Here is a 17,734-nt window from a genome sequence, read left to right as displayed (position 1 = left end):
CAACACACACACACACACACACACACACACACAAACCTAAGTAGAAGAAATCGGGGTGCAGGAGGCTGGCAATGAACCTGGTCTCTTTCTTTGAAGATGGTGGGTCTGTGCTTGGTTGAGGATTGCTGGGGAGGCTGCTTAGCTCCCCAGTTCTTCTAGAGCTTGATCTTACATAGTTCTGTACCTAAGTGGCCCATTCTGCAACACCTTCCACAACTGTAGCTGTCCTCAAAACCAGGGAGGAGCATTCTGTCCTACTCCAGACAGGACAAATCACCCCTAAGCCCACCTTCCCAAGACTCCCTGTTCTCTAGAACCCTCCTAGCTTTGGGGATTTAAAGACCTTGTGGTTTCTTTCCACCCTTGCTCCTGTAAGCTAATCTAGAGGTCTCTCTTCGCCTGGCCAAAGTCCTCAACCCCAAACTTGTGCTTCAGAATTGCAAACTCACAAACTCACAAGGTGCTGGGGTCTGGTTTTTTCATTAAACGTTTTTCTGCCCAGTGACCTAGGAGTTGTGTACTTGAGCGAGCCCACAGACACCTAGGTTCTCAGTTGGGCAGCAGACAGGCCATAGACACACAGAAAAAGCCTTGCTGTGGAGACAGGTAGGTAGTGTGAGAGATGAGGAATCCCGGTGCCTTACCAACAGTACTCTGAGTTCCCTGAGAAGCAGAAGCTGGCAGAGTTGGGAGTGCTTGAAAGCTATTGGAAGAATACAAGGTGAAGATTTACAGGGCGCCATGAATGTGAGGTGGGAGTGTGAGACCTGACGAAGTTTCTGCCCGTCGGGAACTCTGGAGCAGAGATGTTCAAGGTTTCCTGCTAAACAAGGATTGTTGCCCAGAAAAAGCAGGACCATTGTTGCATCCAGTCATTGGCTGGGGCCATCCCCAAAGAGGACAGCCTAGCTCTCAAGACAAAGCTAATCTTGACCACCGTACAGGCTGTAAATTCATCTCACATCTGGGCAGCTGCTCTTTCTCGCTGCAGCTCTGGCTGAGGAGAGCAGTTTCCCGTGGCTCTGAGATTCCCTACAAGAGAGAACACATTTCCTGTGGGTTAGAAAACATGGACTAAGAGTCTCAGCTTGTCTCCCATCACTACATATGTATTTCTGTTTTGTCCAGGGTTTCTGTTCCTGGGATAAGCACCATGACCAAAAGCAACAGGTTACAGTCCATCCTCCGGAACAGGCCAGGGCAAGGGGAGAGCAAGATGGAAACTTAAGACTGGAACCTAGAGGCAAGAACTGAAACAGCAGCCGTGGGGAAGTGCCGCTCACAGCTGCTCTGCTGCTCAGTGTGCTTTGTTATACAGAACAGGATCAAAGCCTCAGGTGTGGCATCAGTCATCAATGAAGAAAACGCTCTACAGACTTGCCTATGGGCTATCTGATGGAAGTATTTTCTCAGTTGAAAGTCCTTTTCCCAGAAAAGCCTAACTTGTATCAAGAAGACATACACAAATAAGGTGTGTGTGTGTGTATGTGTGTGTGTGTGTGTGTGTGTGTGTGTGTAAATATTAATCCTAGCCCAGGGTTTCTACCCTGCTTTTGAACATTTAAGTCCTGACTGTAAGACACACTGAACCTAGCCAGGCGGTGGCGGCGCACACCTGTAATCCCAGCACTCAGGGAGGCAGAGGCAGGTGGATTTCTGAGTTTGAGGCCAGCCTGGTCTACAGGGTGAGTTCCAGGACTACCAGAGCTATACAGAGAAACCCTGTCTCAAAAAAACAAAACAAAACAAAAAAAAAAAAAACAAATCCAAAAACAAACAAACAACAACAACAAAAAGACACACTGAACCTTTATATTCCAATAAGCCTTAAACAGCACAAGAGCTCACTATATTTCATCTGGGCTGTCCTTAACTCCAATTGGGCAGCCTCAGGGCCACGTTTTCTTTATTCCTAACCCACAGCTGCTTCTCCTTCTCCTGCACTTTCTTCCTTGTGATCCCAAGGATCTTCCCCTCTGATCCCAAGCCCAGGAAACCTAAACCCCACCCTTGTCTCCTCTGCCCAGCTATTGGCTGTTGGCATCTTTATTTACCAATCAGGAATAACTTGGGGCAGGGTCACAGGGTCTCTGTACAGACTCCAGGTCTTTGGGGCTCACACTTAGCATTACAATAGAAACAAAAGATGAAACCTCCACAAGTGCCCCCTGTCTGTATGTGCACTGTATGTGCCTAGTGCCTGGGATCCGTTAAGTGTAACGGAGCCCCCGGAACTGGAATTACGGATAATGCGAGTTACCATGTAGGTCTGAACTGAAGCCTCGACAGGAGCAGCAGGTCCTCTTAACTGCTGAGCTGCCTCTCCACTGCCCTGCATCTCTTTCTGTTCCATCCCCCCTTTGCTCCCATGGGCTCCTTTAGGAAAGAGCTGTGCTCTTTCTCAAGCACTCTGGGCCTCTAATAACAAAGCAGACACTGCCGGGTATTTTGGAGGAAACCTAAGGGTGTCACGTGGTGACAGGAATATGACAGCAAAGAGCAATGGCCAAGGTCCCATAATCCCCTCTGGGGCATGCTCGTAATGACCTAAGGCTCTCCAACAAAAGCCTCATTTCCAAAAATCTGTCAGCACCTCCCAAAAGCATCACCCTGTGAACCCAGCTTTACCAAAGGACTTTTGGGGAGTATGCAGCTGATCTGTAGCACATTCTTACAGCTGCTGTCACTCCACAGGTGCCCTTAAGGCCCCACAGGCCTCAAAATTATCAATATCTAAACTAGATTCCTTTCCGGGGTCCCAGAGGATTCCGCACCCCAAGCTTGTCCCCTGGATCATTCATCAAAGGTGTACGCAGGAAGTAGAGAATGACTCATTCCTGCTCCGTGCAGTTCTCATGAAATCCTGCCAACTGCCTTCTCACTGACCCCCAACTGTCCCAAACCTGGATTATGCTCTTTCTAGGACGAGGACTCCAAAGTATTGCCTAGGTGTATCCCACCCACTCCAAGGACTCTGACAAGATTAGTGTCCAACTTCTGGGGTGACCCACACCCCGCATTGGAGGATGCCAGGGTTAGCTAGTCCTTATAATGAATAGAGAGCAGGCTCAAGTCTGGCTTCTCTCCCGTGCTTCAGATAATGCCCCGACACGTAGGAGGCATTTGTGTCACTGTTTAAAAGCACAATTAAAATTGTGACAACATGTGTCGGTTAATTTAATTGAATTCCTAAAAGATTTTGAACAGACAGTTTTCATTAAGTCTAGCTTGACAGGAACTGTGAGCCATTAACTGGGAAAGTTGGCTATGAATGCGATTGGTTAGACTGGTATGTTTGGTCTTTGCAGTGCGACTCTAATGACAGGTTTTTATATTTAAGAGTTTGTTTCAGGGCACATTTGCAATTTACAGTGAAGGAAAATGAGAGCAGGAGCTCAAAACAGAATGCGTGGAGGAATGCGGGTCTCAATCCCCACGGATTACGAAGTCTGTTTTCTTGTACAGCCAAGGAGCACCTGCCCAGGCGCGGCACCACTCACAGTGGGTTGGGCCTGCCCACGTTAATCATTAATTAAGAAAATGCTCAACGCATTTATAACCTATAATTTATAACCTTATGCATTATAACCTGTGCTTTCTTGTTTGTTCCCAAGATATTCAGTTAATATCACAATATAAAACATACTGGAACTTTAAAACTCTCATAATCTTTAAAAATGTAAATGCTTTAAAACTAGACTCTCTGTAAAATATTGTAAGTCTCTTAACTGTGGACTTCTTTAAAATATAATAATGAGGAGGAGGAGGAAGATGAGGATAAGAATAATGATGATAAAAATAGAAATACTTTCTTACCACAAGAGAAAACAAGAAGCAACCAAGCCATATTCAAAGTCACATCACATCAAACCCAACTCCTCTCAGAAGTGTAAAGAGCTCAGTGTCTGATGGCTGAGACCCATGATCCTTTGGGATCCTAAGGCATGAGTAGGCCCTTTTCTCTGGCTCTGCCTTCCACAGCACATCTAGTTCACCTCACAGATTTGGGTGGCTCTGGCCCATGCCTACTGCTCTTTTGGCAGTTGTCATCTTGTACTGGTACCTCCAGAACAATGGGGTCTCCACTGAACTGAGGCTATACCGTCACCAATGGCTGTTCCTCTTCTCTCACAGTGGTGAGCCTCAGTTGTACGCCATGACCCCTTAACGCTATCAAAACCAGTACGGCCTAGCTGACTCTTACACCTTGATGAATTCAACTGCTAGAATGGGGTGCAGACCTGGACCCCTCTGGACAACAGCTTCTGTGTTCTGACTCTGAGGAAATACTTCCCAAAAGATAAACTTAGTAATCCTTCTCTCTTCCTAATTACAGCTAATTGTTCAGCTCCAGATGACAAGAAACACACACTCTTAATTAAAACTACCAAACAAATAGCCCTAACAGTCTTTAAAAACATTATTTTATTTTATGTGTATAGGTATTTTGGCTGCATGTGTGTCTGCACACCAGGAATGTGCCTTGTGTCTACAGCAGGCCAGAAGAGGTATCAGACTCTCTAAAGCTGGATGGTTGTAAGCTGCCATGTGGGTGCTGGGAGTTGCAATCCAGGTCCTCTGGAAGAGCAGCCAGTGCAGTTAACAACTGAGTCATCGCTCCAACCCCATCCCCCAGTCTTTACGGGATTCTCAGACTTCCTTCTAAACTTTCACAGGCCGGGACTCCATCATCTGCACTGGTTTAGGGATTATCTTCCAAGTTCCCACAATAGCTCACTGAGTTCTAAGCAATCGATAGATTTTTCTAGCTCAAAGTTCCAAATTTCTTCCAAAATACTCTACAAAAATGACATGGTCAGATCTGTCATAGATCTGTTAGAGAAAAAAACAAAAAACCAAAAAAACATGAACCTGGTATCAATCTGTGCTTTCTGTTGCTGTAATAAAGACTTTAACCACAAGCTACATGGGAAGTGTCTTAGTTTGAGTTTTTGTTGCTGTGATAAAACACCAAGACCATAAACCACTGGGGAAGGAAGGGTGTCTTCCCTAGGCTTCTACATCCTCAAAGGCAGTCTGGGCAGGAAGGAACCCAGGCTGAGCAGCAACCTGGAGGCAGGAGCTGATGCACAGGCTGTGGAAGAGTGCCCCCCAGTGGCCTGCTTGTGCTTACTCAGCCTGCTTCCTTATACACTCAGGAGGAGCACCACCTCAGGGTGGCACCACCCACAGTGCGCTGGGCCCTCCCATGTCAGTCATCAGTCAAAAATGCCTTGCAGATCTGCCCACATGGCAATCCTAAGGCAGGATTTTCTCAATCAAGACTCCTTCTTCCCAGATGATCCTAGTTTGTGGTAGGTTAACAAAAGTTAGCCAGCACAGGGAGGAAGGAGTTTCTTTCATCTGGTAGGTTACAGTCCACCCCAGGGAAGTCAGGGGAAGAGCTCAAGGGTGAAGCAGAGTCCACTAAGGAACACTGCTTACTGTCTTGTTCCTTATCTTTCTCATGTGCATCTGGTCACACTCCTCAACATAGTAGTTACTCAACATAGTAAGAAAGCCTACCTTTCTCTCTCTGTGGTCAAGCTTTATTTCCAGGTCTCTCTGGGGGATATCTAGGCCCTGCAATTTGATGGCTGGCCAATTCTGGGGCTCACAAAGTCACTGGAGTAAGTGTGAGGAAACCAGGCTGGACCGAGCAAACAGCAGAGTTCTCTGCCGGGTCCCACGGGCTGTCTGGTGGAGAAGTTTCTGTTTCCTTTTGCTCCCCTTGAAAAGTAGGTTGCATATTTCCAAAGTTTAGGATATAGTGTTTTTCTCTCCTCAGCAAGCCAATAAAATCACAAAATCCAGAAAGTTGAAGCCAAGGTGGGAGCAGCAGAATTGAATCTGATAGGAAGACTGAAGGAAGCTGTTGTAGATAGTGGCTTCATTCTGAAAGCAGTGAATATGTAATAGAAGAATGAATACGTAATAGAAAAATTCAGGACGAATGATGAGAATATATTATAAACTAATGTTATAATTGAACTAATTCGGTACAATCAAGGTTCATTTAAAATAAAGTGGGGATTGGAATGTAGGTCAGATAGTAAGTGCTTACCTACCTAGCCTTTATAAAGCCCTGATTTCCATCTCCAACTCACATAACTGAATGTGATAGCACGAAGACATAGTCCATGAATTGGCTTCTGGTACACAGAGAGAGAGAGAGAGAGAGAGAGAAAGAGAGAGAGAGAGAGAGAGAGAGAGAGAGAGAGAGACTAAGAAAGGCAAGAATCATTTGGGCTTTGACTTCCAACAAGGCTACATCTCCCAATCTTTCCCGAATGGTTCTACCAACTAGGGACCAAGTATGCAAACATATAAGTCTATGGGGACAATTCGCCATTCAAACCACCATATTGCACTCCCTTGTCTCTGTAGGCCGGTGGCTATATCATAATGCACAATACATTCAGTCCAACTTCAAAGTTTCCCATAGACTTTCAGTCTCAACCCTGTTTAAAACTCATCTGTTCTGAGATTCAAGAAAATTGCTTTTATAGTCCTCATCATGGAAGCTGTAATGCCACAGTGTGTCCTACAGTATACTCCTCTGTCCACACATCTTCACGTTGTAAATATTCCTTGCCATGAGTCATCCGTCTGGTTCGAGATCTTTTGCTTCGGTGACATCATCCATACTGGCTCCTCATCAGGGCTCCTGCCAGTTATCCCGTTGTTGCCCTGTGTCATGGAGATTGTGGAGCCTTGGATCAGCAGGACTGGCTTTTCATGAGCCCCAACCATTGGCAGATGGTATAGATTTTTGGGTGGGCTAATTCAGAGTCTGTGTGGTAGCTGAGCTGGTCAGCCTGTCAGCTCTCTCTTTCTTAATTTTTTTTAATTTTTAATTTTCAGCTCTCTCTTATGTGCACCATCAAGGCAAATTCTCCATCTTGGCTCTGGGCAGGCCACCACGTGCCATCATAACAGGTGACAGGATCAGCTCTCCTGCTCTCATGCCCTTGGGGCAGGCTCAACTGTAACCACATCTCCAGAGCCATTTCCACTGTGCTGCCCAGTCAAGGCACAGAGTCCACTCTGCAAGTGCCTGCGAGGGTTTGGGACAGCTCTCCTGCCTTCACATCCTCAGAACTGGCTCACCGGACCCTTTGCCATCAGGGATAGCTTCACATTATTACCCAGATAAGGTACAGTGCCCACTCTCCTGAGTGCTACAGCCACTAAAGAGGGAAGGCTAGCTTTCACACTCTCACAACCCCTGGTCTATCTTTCCTGGTTATTGCAGGTAGAGAAGAGGGGAGGGAGAGGTATCACCCCCATACCTATGCGACCTTATAACAAGGCAATTTCTTAATTGTAACCAACTACAAATTTAAAAAAAGCAAATCACATACTTCCAACATTCAATGGTGCAGAATATACATTGTCATTACAAAAGGGAAAAAAGAGAGCACAGTCAGGAAATAATGGTCAAACCAAACACAAAGCAAGCAGGGCAGACTCCATACCCTGCAGCTCCATGGCTGATGTCAGAGGGCTTAGTTGATGTGGTTATTTGAAAATTCATGGCCAACCGGGTGGTGGTGGCGCATGCCTTTAATACTAGCACTTGGGAGGCAGGCAGATCTCTGAGTTCAAGGCCAGCCTGGTCTACAGAGTGAGTTCCAGTACAGCCAGGGCTATACAGAGAAACCCTGTTTTAGAAAACGAAAACAAAAAACAAAACAAAAAAAGAAAATTCATAAAAAGAAAGAAAGAAAGAAAGAAAGAAAGAAAGAAAGAAAGAAAGAAGGAAGGAAGGAAGGAAGGAAGGAAGGAAGGAAGGAAAGGAAGGAAGGAAGGAAGGAAGGGAGGAAGAAAGAAAGAAAGAAAGAAAGAAAGAAAGAAAGAAAGAAAGAAAGAAAGAAAGAAAGAAAGAAAGAAAGAAAACTCATGGCCCATGGATATTGCTGCTATTGGGAGGTGTGGCCTTGTTGGAGTAGTTGGAGTAGGTGTGGCCTTGCTGGAGGAGGTGCATCACTATTGGGGGTGGGTTTTGAGGTCCTATACTCAAGCTCTGCCCAGTGCAGAAGTGTCTCCATTCTGGCTGCCTACAGATGAGAGTATCCTGCTGTTTTTTGATCAAGAACTCTTGGTTCTTCTAGCACCATGTCTGCCGCTGTGCTGCTCCCATGCTCCCTGCCATGATGATGGACTGAATCTCTGGAACTCTAAAGCCAGCCCCAATTAAATGTTTTATTTTTTAAGAGTAACCTTTGTCATGGTGTCTCTCCACTGCAATAAAACCCTAAGACTTGCTCTGCCCTTCCAGCTTTGCTGTCTGTGAAATATCTGTCTGTGTCTGTGTCTGTGTGTCTGTGTGTCTGTGTGTCTGTGTCTGTCTCTGTGTCTGTCTCTGTGTCTGTGTCTGTCTCTGTGTCTGTGTCTGTCTTTGTGTCTGTCTCTATGTCTGTGTCTGTCTCTGTGTCTGTGTCTGTCTGTGTCTGTGTCTGTGTCTGTGTCTGTCTCTGTCTCTGTCTCTGTCTCTGTCTCTCTGCCTGGTTCCATTCCCAGTGCCCAGCTCTCCTTGGCAGATATCTCACAGCTCTGGCACCTCTAACATCTTGGGGTCTCAAAAATCAATCCAGGTTTCACCTTCACAGCTCCACACAATGGCCTCTGAGGGCTTCTTGCCCTCTGTTGGCCTCCCTACAGGACCTGCCATTGCACACTGCCTGGACTCAGAAGCTCTACCATGGTAGAGGCCACAGCCCTCTCACTCACGTACCCTTCATGACTCAAAAGCCATATCCATGTGGACTGTGCTAAGTTCCACTGTCTACTTGGGTGGGGCCTTCCCTCTTGAATCATATTTTCAGGAGCTTTCTCTGTTGTTACTTTTTTGGATCATCTTCAGAAAATTCCTTAGACCTTTCCTCTTCCACAAATTAGACACTTAGCTGAGCATGGTCTTGCCTTGAGGGCACCCTCCCTTATTCAGTTGCAAACCACTTTCAGGACAAGTCCTGGCTGGAACATTACATTTCCTAGTGCCCCTTTTCTCCTCAAACTGTACATTTTGTATTTCTTTTTGTTCTTTCTCTTTTTTATTGTAGGCCTGCATAAGCAGAATTGCTAACAACCCAGCAACAGAGTCATAACTAGGTTGTCTCCATATCTCTTCAGCCAGTGAAATTATTCTAAACCTCCTCACTTTGCCCTCAGGCAGATCCTTTGAACAAGGTGAGAAGCAGACACAGTCTTTTCCAGACAAGACAGGAATGTCCTCTAGCTCAGCCACTGATAGTGTTCCCTCTCGAGCTGGGCCTCCACCTGCGTTGCTCTCAGCACTGTCTTCAATGTCCTACTAGGTTGACTAATTTAGTTCTGCTTAAAGAAACCAACTACTTTCCTACTAGTTCAAAGTCCCAAAATCTTCCACATTCCAGTAAAAGGTGGCTTGTTGCAACAGTAGCCCACTTCCTGGTGCCAACTTCTGTCTTAGTTACTTTTGTGATAAAACACCACGACCAAGGCAACTTCTCAAAGATAGTGTTTAATTTGACTTATGATGCAGAGGGACCTAGTTCATGATGGCAGAGTTAAGAAACACTTGAGTGTTCTTATCTTGATCTATTCCCACAAAACAGAGAGAGGACAAGAAATGGTAACAGTTTTTTTGAAACTTCAAAGCTCATCCCCTGGAATTTTTGTTTCTCCAAAATCCACAGAAATACATTGAGAATGTATTCATTTTAATGTCAGGTGTGGGTTACAGGCTGCTTCATATTGTCCAGAGCAGATGACCATGATTTGCCTTGTGCTCTAACAAGGGCATGGTTTTTCCAGTTGCAGATAGTTGTGGGAAGTGTGTGACATATGGAATTCTAGGGACCTATCAGAGCATTTGTAAATGCTAGGGCCCCTGAGAGGTTGGTGGTTGCTGGGTAATTGTTTGCTGTTGTTTGCAGTTTGTTAAGAAATTGTGTGCAAAGAAGAAACAGCATGATAGGGAAGTTCAGGCTTGCCCCAAGGATCTCGACGCCCCTAATCAGGAAGTAATCTACCAACACCACTGCCCCTCTCCTGTTTATTGCTTTTCTCTCCTCTTCAGTGATAGGTGGTTGAAAGGGTGGAAGAAAAAAGTACCCTAGAAACCTGCTCCAACAAGGCTACACCTCTTAATCCTTCCCCAAAAGTTCCACTAACCTGGGACCAAACATTCAAAGATATGAAACTGTGGGGGCCATTACCATTCATACCACAACAATAGGTAATGGATAAAGAATGTGAGGCCATTTAAATCCCAATTCTAAAGGATGAGAAAGCTCAGAACATGATCCTACATTTGTTTGGTTCTGGTAAGGGCCTTCTCACGGCAGCATCTCATGAGCAGAAGTTATCATGGTAAGACAGAGCAAGCTTCTCTTCCATTTCTTATAAAACCGCCCTCACAGTTTTCTAGTCTTACTCTCCTCCCTAAGCCTCCACCTCCAGGCACTCCTGACATTTGACTTTAGGGATTACATATCTAACCCATGAAATTTGGGGGAACATTTCAAACCACAAGCACCTACAGAAAATTTGAGCCTCATGCTGGTTGCAAGGGCTATGCCATTTGTAATCTCCATTTTGGTCACATTGTCACAATTCTGAGAATTAAAGTAACATGCCTTCTAAAGCTAAAGTAACTTATTTCTCTAGATTATCACCCTCCTTGCTCTACCAACCCCGGGAGTAGCCAGCCAGGAGAGACAGTTATCCATCACCTGACATTCCTTAAGTCATCAGCCCCCAATACTTCTAGCTACAGCCATCTTCAGAATAAAGAAGAAGACTTTTTTTTTTTAATCTCCTTCTCATACTCCTTCCTGTGAAAACCACAAGAGACCACCACGCTGCCACACAGAGCCCCCATCAACTTCGATCTGCCTATCTACAGCATTAACAACTTTCCTTATACAGTCTTTTGCCCCAAAGAACAATCTACATTAGTGAAAACTCTTGAATCCCAAACCTGAAACACTTCACATACCTGTAATATCATGTATGACCCAAAGTTACCCAGTAAGCCCCACCTACTCAAGGACAAAGTAACTTCCTGGATTGCTGGGAAATACAGTTCTTATTAAATAAAAAGCTACATGCTTTTTACTCCCCTAAACACATTTGGTTGACACATTTGGATAGGACGTGCTTGATCACATGTGGGCAGGAGGTACATGGGCAGAAAATACATCAGGATGTATGCCTGCCCCTAATTGGATCTGATGGAAAATGCAATGAATGGTGTGGTTGCCTTTTTAAGTCCCTGAAAAATATAACTTGGGGACCATCTCCTGGGAACCCTGGGTGGACCTCATCAGATTACTTTTTACTTGGCCAGTATTTAATTTAATCTTGCAGCCTGATGAGATGGCTCAGAGGTTAAGAGCACTGTCTGGTCTTCCAGAAGTCCTGAGTTCAGTTCCCAACAACCACATGATGAATTAAAACCATCTATAATATGATCTGGTGCTCATTTCTGGCATGGAGGTATACATGCTGATAGTGCATTCATGTATGTAGAATTAATAAGTAAATATTTTTTTTAAAAAATTAGAAGCTTGCTTCTAATTTGACCCCAAATTGTAGAATAGGTTTGTTTCTCTCAAATCTGAGGATTAACAATCAGTCACCTGATATCAGGGTTAGAAGGGGATCTCTAAAGAGGTTCCAAGTACTTGTGTCCAGAAACAAAGAAATGGGCAGAGTTGAGAAGCTATGCTACCAAGGGAGGAGGTAGGACAGATCAAATAAAGTCCAATTGTACAAACAGCCCACTACACTAAGGATTTACATCTTATAGCTCAGGCTTTGGGGTTCATTGATATAGGGAAGGATTCTTCATACTGCACTGTTATACACAGTTCCTCCCAGAGATTTGTGGTGTCTCATTAACATCTCATTTTTTGAAAAATTTTTAACTCAAAATGTAGTTCCATCATTCCCCCTCTTCCTCCCTCCACTCCCATACAGATTCATAGTTTTCTCATTTTTGTTACTTTTAAATTTTATTTATTATAATTATATATATAATATATGAAATATATAAATATATGATTATAGTAATTACAAAAGTCATTAATTTTCATTGATTGTTACTGTTACATACTTGTGCATTAGTATATTCATACAACCTGCTCGTTCCATTTAGTGTTACTTACACGTATATAATTTCAGAGTTTGGTATAGAATAACTAATTACAGGGCTCATCCCTGGGGAAGACTAAGTTTCTCTTTCTCAAGAGTTAGCTGGATAACTTTACAGGACCGGGGGTTATTTCCCTTCTGTTGAGTGAACCTGAAGTTGAATTAGATAGCTGTTGGTCACTGCTGAGATAAGGAGATCACTATTGCACCTTTAGGGATATCTTACCATGCTGGCCACTTTTGTGGTCCATAGGCATCACAGCTGGAAAGGGCTACTGTTTGCTTCTCTCCCTTGGAAGCTTGCACAGTACCTTTCAGTATCATGAAAGCTAGTGCCCAGGGAGGAGGCTTTCAGGCCAGATGAGTTCTATGTCTGAAGTACATGGTGTCTTCAACAACAGGGGCTTCCCTTCAACTTCTGGGAACCAACCAAGGACAACAGCAATAACCTATGTTATTCTTGGATTTTCTTCAACTCCCCTGACCAACAACACAAAAGATGTTTTCTCATACTTAGTACTGGAGTTTTTAAAGAGTCTATAGCTCTTGGGGGAGCATTGTCAGCCCAAGTGGCATACACATACACACACACACACCATATTCTTCAATGGGCCACTGCTTTAAGTTCTGGAAAGGCTGTTTCTGTAACTACACATTTATTAGAAGTATGGCTATTGTGGAAATACCTGTACAAATTAAGACTGACAATGCTCCAGCATATGTCTGTAGTAAAGTGAAACATTTTTTTGCACATTATAATGTAAAGCATGTTACAGGCATACCACACAATCCTACAGGGCAAACATTTGTAGACAGATCTAATCACACTTTAAAGGGGATGTTTAACAAACTTGATGTTAAGGAATTGCTTCAAATACCTTTGGCTAGCCTACATTCACAAGGGTGTCCATTCCTTCCACATCTTCTACATTTCACAGGAAACTTTATTCCTAAATTATTAGTATTATAAAAGAATTTATTCTAAAGAAACTGTTTGTCTTCAGTCCTTTAGGGAATGACCTGATTTTTCACCCACAGCAATGGACATTTTATGTTTTTATATCTCCTGTAATTGTTTGTCTAACCATAACTGAATTGTGAGCATTAGATTTTATATCCACAGTACTTTTAATCCATTGATAAAGAGGTACAGATCTGGCCCTTAAAGTTCTAATAGCTTTTTTGCATTCAGCATTAGCATTTCAAAGTCTGAGGATTCCTTTAAAATTCCTCTAGCACTTGGATCTAATAGCACTCTATTCAGAGCTGTAGTTAATCTTAGTAAAAAGTCCATGAAAGATTTATTTGAACCCAGGGTTATCTTTGTAAATGATTCAGCCTGTCCCTGTTATTCAACTTTGTTCCAAGTGTTTAAGGCTACTGTATGACATTGTTCTAGGACAGCATCATCAAGTGTTGTATTCTGTAGCTCCCTGCAGCTACTACGAACTGGGTTGCTGGAACAGAAGCTGAGGGATAATGGGGAAGGGGCGTAAAGGAGGCCAGGATGATTCTTTACCAATGGAGGCCCCAACTTTAATGGCGGTCAGACCTTTTAACAGTTTGGGCAAGCCCCTCCCCCCAAACTCTGGGCTGAGTTCCAGCAAGAACTCGCTCTCCCTCTTCCCCACCCCCACCCTCTGACCTCTTTTCTCCTCCCACCTCTCTGCCTCTTTGGGTAATCTCTCAGTTTTACTTTGTAACCAAATCACTTGTTTATAGCCCTCTAGTGTATATTCGTCACAATTTTCTCCAGGAATGTATGAAGGCAATTTTATGATTCATTGCAGTTGATCAAGTAAAAAACACATCTCCTCCTTGGTGATCAGAGAGCCCCTCTTAGGCCTCCAACAACCTTCCTCAGCTGGAAGCAGTTAAAAGGAGTCCGGTGCCCCTCATCTTCTTTGCTGACTCCTGTGTTACAGCTCTGAGAATAAAAGTATCCTCAGTGTGAGAATTACAGCTCTGAGGGGAAAGGTATCCCCAATGTAAATAAGTGATGCAGTTCTGAGGGGAAAGGTTTCTTCAATGCAAGACCCTTGGGCTGCAACAATTTTGTCATTCCCAAGCCCCTCACCCTGTTTCTATAAAGGATCACAGCCAGCTTGCCCCCCATGCAGACCCCTCCATCTCCCACAAGAGAGAGGCTCCCCTCTCTGTGTGTGGCCAGACTCTGGTCTCTTTCTGCCTTCTGTCTCTTTATGCTGCCTCAGAAATTCAACATAAATAACATCTTATGTGGATTTAAGTTTAATATCTGCAGAGTGTGATATGTGATAAATTACTTTAGTCTTTCATTATACTTTCCTGTTGGGTATTCAAGACCGTGCACGTGGCCAAATTCAGTCCTTTTTCTTTTGGTTGTTCTACCTGTGTAAGTCTTGCATACTATGGATTTTCTTGGAAACATTGAGTAAATATTTTCCACTTTGTGAGCCTCCTGCTGGCAGACTGGCAATGGGTAGCATTCATCAGATAGGGTTTCCATGACCTTCCTGTTCAGAGAGAACAGATAACTCCTCACAGTTACAGGACATTTTGAGAGATGCTTCTAGTACCCTAGTCAACTTTGATGGGAAAGGGGTATTATTCTTTTAAAAGAAACAAAACAAAACAAAAAACCTGACCATTAGTCATCAAATATAGTTATTGGACACCAGAAAGTCAGTTACACCAGTCTGTTCCTTTTAACTACATGTAGCATATTTAGATAAAGCTTAAGCCAAAGCCAAGGCACTTTTAAATACACTTTTATGAGACATACATTTTTATTCTTTTAAGCCAGTACTTGTAGTTGTTTATAAAAAAAAAAAAAAGACAGCAATAATGTCATTAATTTAATCAGGGAGTTAGCATCAATAAATTGAACAATTAGAAATTGTTTTTCATTTTTAAAGATGTATTATTATTGAGTTAATAATCATCTATTTTATTGAAAAGGGAAGTAAAAACATTCTATGATAAAATTAAAGATTTACATTGAAAATATTTCAGATAAAATAGAAGAGATACATAGAAAAACACGTTAAAGTAGACAATTTTCATGGAAAATTAGAGTAAAGTGGTAGACATGTAAAACATTGCTAAATTAATTGAAATATAAAATAGAAATATTTGGAAAATATTTCTGATAAAATTGCAGAAAAATGTAGAAAAACATGTTAGAATTGAAGATTATCATGGAAAATTTTATATAGATATAATAATGGTAGGCATAAAAGTATTCCTAAGTTGATTGAAAGTGAAATTGTAAACATTTTCTGATAAACTTGAAGATTTACATGGAAAATGTTTCTGATAAAATTGAAGAAATATATAGAAAAACATGTTAAAATTAAAGATTATCATGGAAATTATACTGATAAAATGATAGGCATAAAGATAATTTTAAGTTGATTGAAGGTGGAATTATAAAATTTTTCAGATAAAATTGAAGATTTACATGGAAAATATTTCTGGTAACATTCAAGAACTATATAGACGTTAAAATTGACTATTTCATGGAAAATTTTACATATAGAATGGTAGATATAAAAACTCTTTCTAAATTAGTTGAAGGTGAAATTAGAAACATTTGTGATAGCTGGGCGGTGGTGGCGCACACCTGTAATCCTAGCACTCTGGGAGGCAGAGGCAGGCAGATTTCTGAGTTCGAGGCCAGCCTGGGCTACAGAGTGAGTTCCAGGACAGCCAGGGCTACACAGAGAAACCATGTCTTGAAAAAACCAAATCAAAAAAAAAAAAAAAAAAAAAAAAAAAGAGTTACAGAAACATTTGTGATAAAATCAAAGACTTACATTGAAAACATTTCTGAAAAAGTAAAGGAAATATATTAAAGACATATTAAAATTGAAGATTATCATGAAAAATAATGCAGATAAAATGGTAGACATAAAAAACATTGCTAAATTAATTAAAAGGGGAATTACAAACATTTTCTGATAAAATTGAAGATTTACATGAAAAATATTTCTGTTAGTCTATGTCTTTTAATTGGGGAGTTAAGTCCATTGTTGTTAAGAGATATTAAGGAATAGTGATTGTTGCTTCCTGTTATTTTTGATGTTATTTTTATGTTTGTGTGGGTATCTTCTTTTGGGTTTGTTGGAAGAAGATTACTTTCTTGCTTTTTCTAGGGTGTAGTTTCCCTCCTTGTGTTGGCATTTTCCATCAATTATCCTTTGTAGGGCTGGATTTATGGACAGATATTGTGTAAATTTGGTTTTATCATAGAATATGTTGGCTTTTCCATCTATGATGATTGAGAGTTTTGCTAGGTATAGTAGCCTGGGCTGGCATTTTTGTTCTCTTAGGGTCTGTATGACATCTGCCCAGGATCTTCTAGCTTTCATCATCTCTGGTAAGAAGATGGTGTGATTCTGATAGGTCTGCCTTTATAAGTTACTTACCCTTTTTCCCTTACTGCTTTCAATAATCTTTCTTTGTTTAGTGAATTTGGTGTTTAGATTATTATGTGCCGGGAGGAGTTTCTGTTCTGGTCCAGTCTGTTTGGAGTTCTGTAGGCTTCTTGTATGTTCATAGGCATCTCTGGGTTAGGGAAGTTTTCTTCTATAATTTTGTTAAAAGATATTTACTGGCCCTTTAAGTTGTTGGTCTTCTCTCTCTTCTATACCTATAATCCTTAGGTTTGGTCTTCTCATTGTATCCTGGAGTTCCTGGGTGTTTTGGGTTACCAACTTTATGCATTTGCATTTTCTTTGATTGTTGAGTCAATGCTTTTTATGGTATCTTCAGCATCTGAGGTTCTTTCTTCTATCTCTTGTATTGTTTTTGATTCTTGCATCTATTACTCCTGAATTCTTTCCAAGGTTTTCTATCTCCAGAGATGTCTCACTTTGTGATTTCTTTATTGTTTCTACTTCCACTTTTGGATCCTGGATGGTTTTGTTCAGTTCCTTCACTTGATTGTTTGTGTTTTCCTGTAATTCTTTAAAGGATTTTTGTGTTTCTTCTTTAAGGGCTTCTGCCTGTTGACCCATGATCTCCTTGTATTTCTTTAAGGGATTTTTGTGTTTCCTCTTTAAGGGCTTTTACTTGTTGACAGATGTTCTCCTGTATTTCTTTAAGGGAGCTATTTAAGTTTTTCTTGAAGCCCTCTATCAGCATCATGAGATACGATTTTAAATCCAACTCTTGCTTTTCCGGTGTGTTGGGGTATCTGGGATTTGCTGTGGTGGGAGAACTGGGTTCTGATGTTGCCATGTGGCCTTGGTTTCTGTTGGTAGGGTTCTTGTGCTTGCCTTTCACCATCTGGTTATCTCTGGTACTAGTTGGTATTGTTGTCTCTGACTGGAGTTTGTTCCTCCTGTAGGCCTATAAGCCTGTGTCATTACTTCTCTGAGCTCTGAAGGGAAAGCGCTGCTGGGAGATCACTCTCTCCTGGCAGCCTATGGACAGAAGGCTGTGGAGTCTCCCAGCTCCCTAATGCCAATGGCGGCAGGAAGGACCTTAGAAATTTTAACATCATGTATATAAAGTTTCATATTTTTGCATATAGTCTCATTTTATTTCATTATGCAATTTCTCAGGCCTTTGTAACTTTTTTTTATGCTATCTAACTTTCTTTTCTATT

The sequence above is a fragment of the Apodemus sylvaticus genome, chromosome 15 (assembly GCF_947179515.1).
Source record: "Apodemus sylvaticus chromosome 15, mApoSyl1.1, whole genome shotgun sequence".
Taxonomy (NCBI): Eukaryota; Metazoa; Chordata; class Mammalia; order Rodentia; family Muridae; genus Apodemus; species Apodemus sylvaticus.
The sequence above is the reverse complement of the archived record's forward strand: the minus strand, read 5'-3'. Positions refer to the sequence as shown.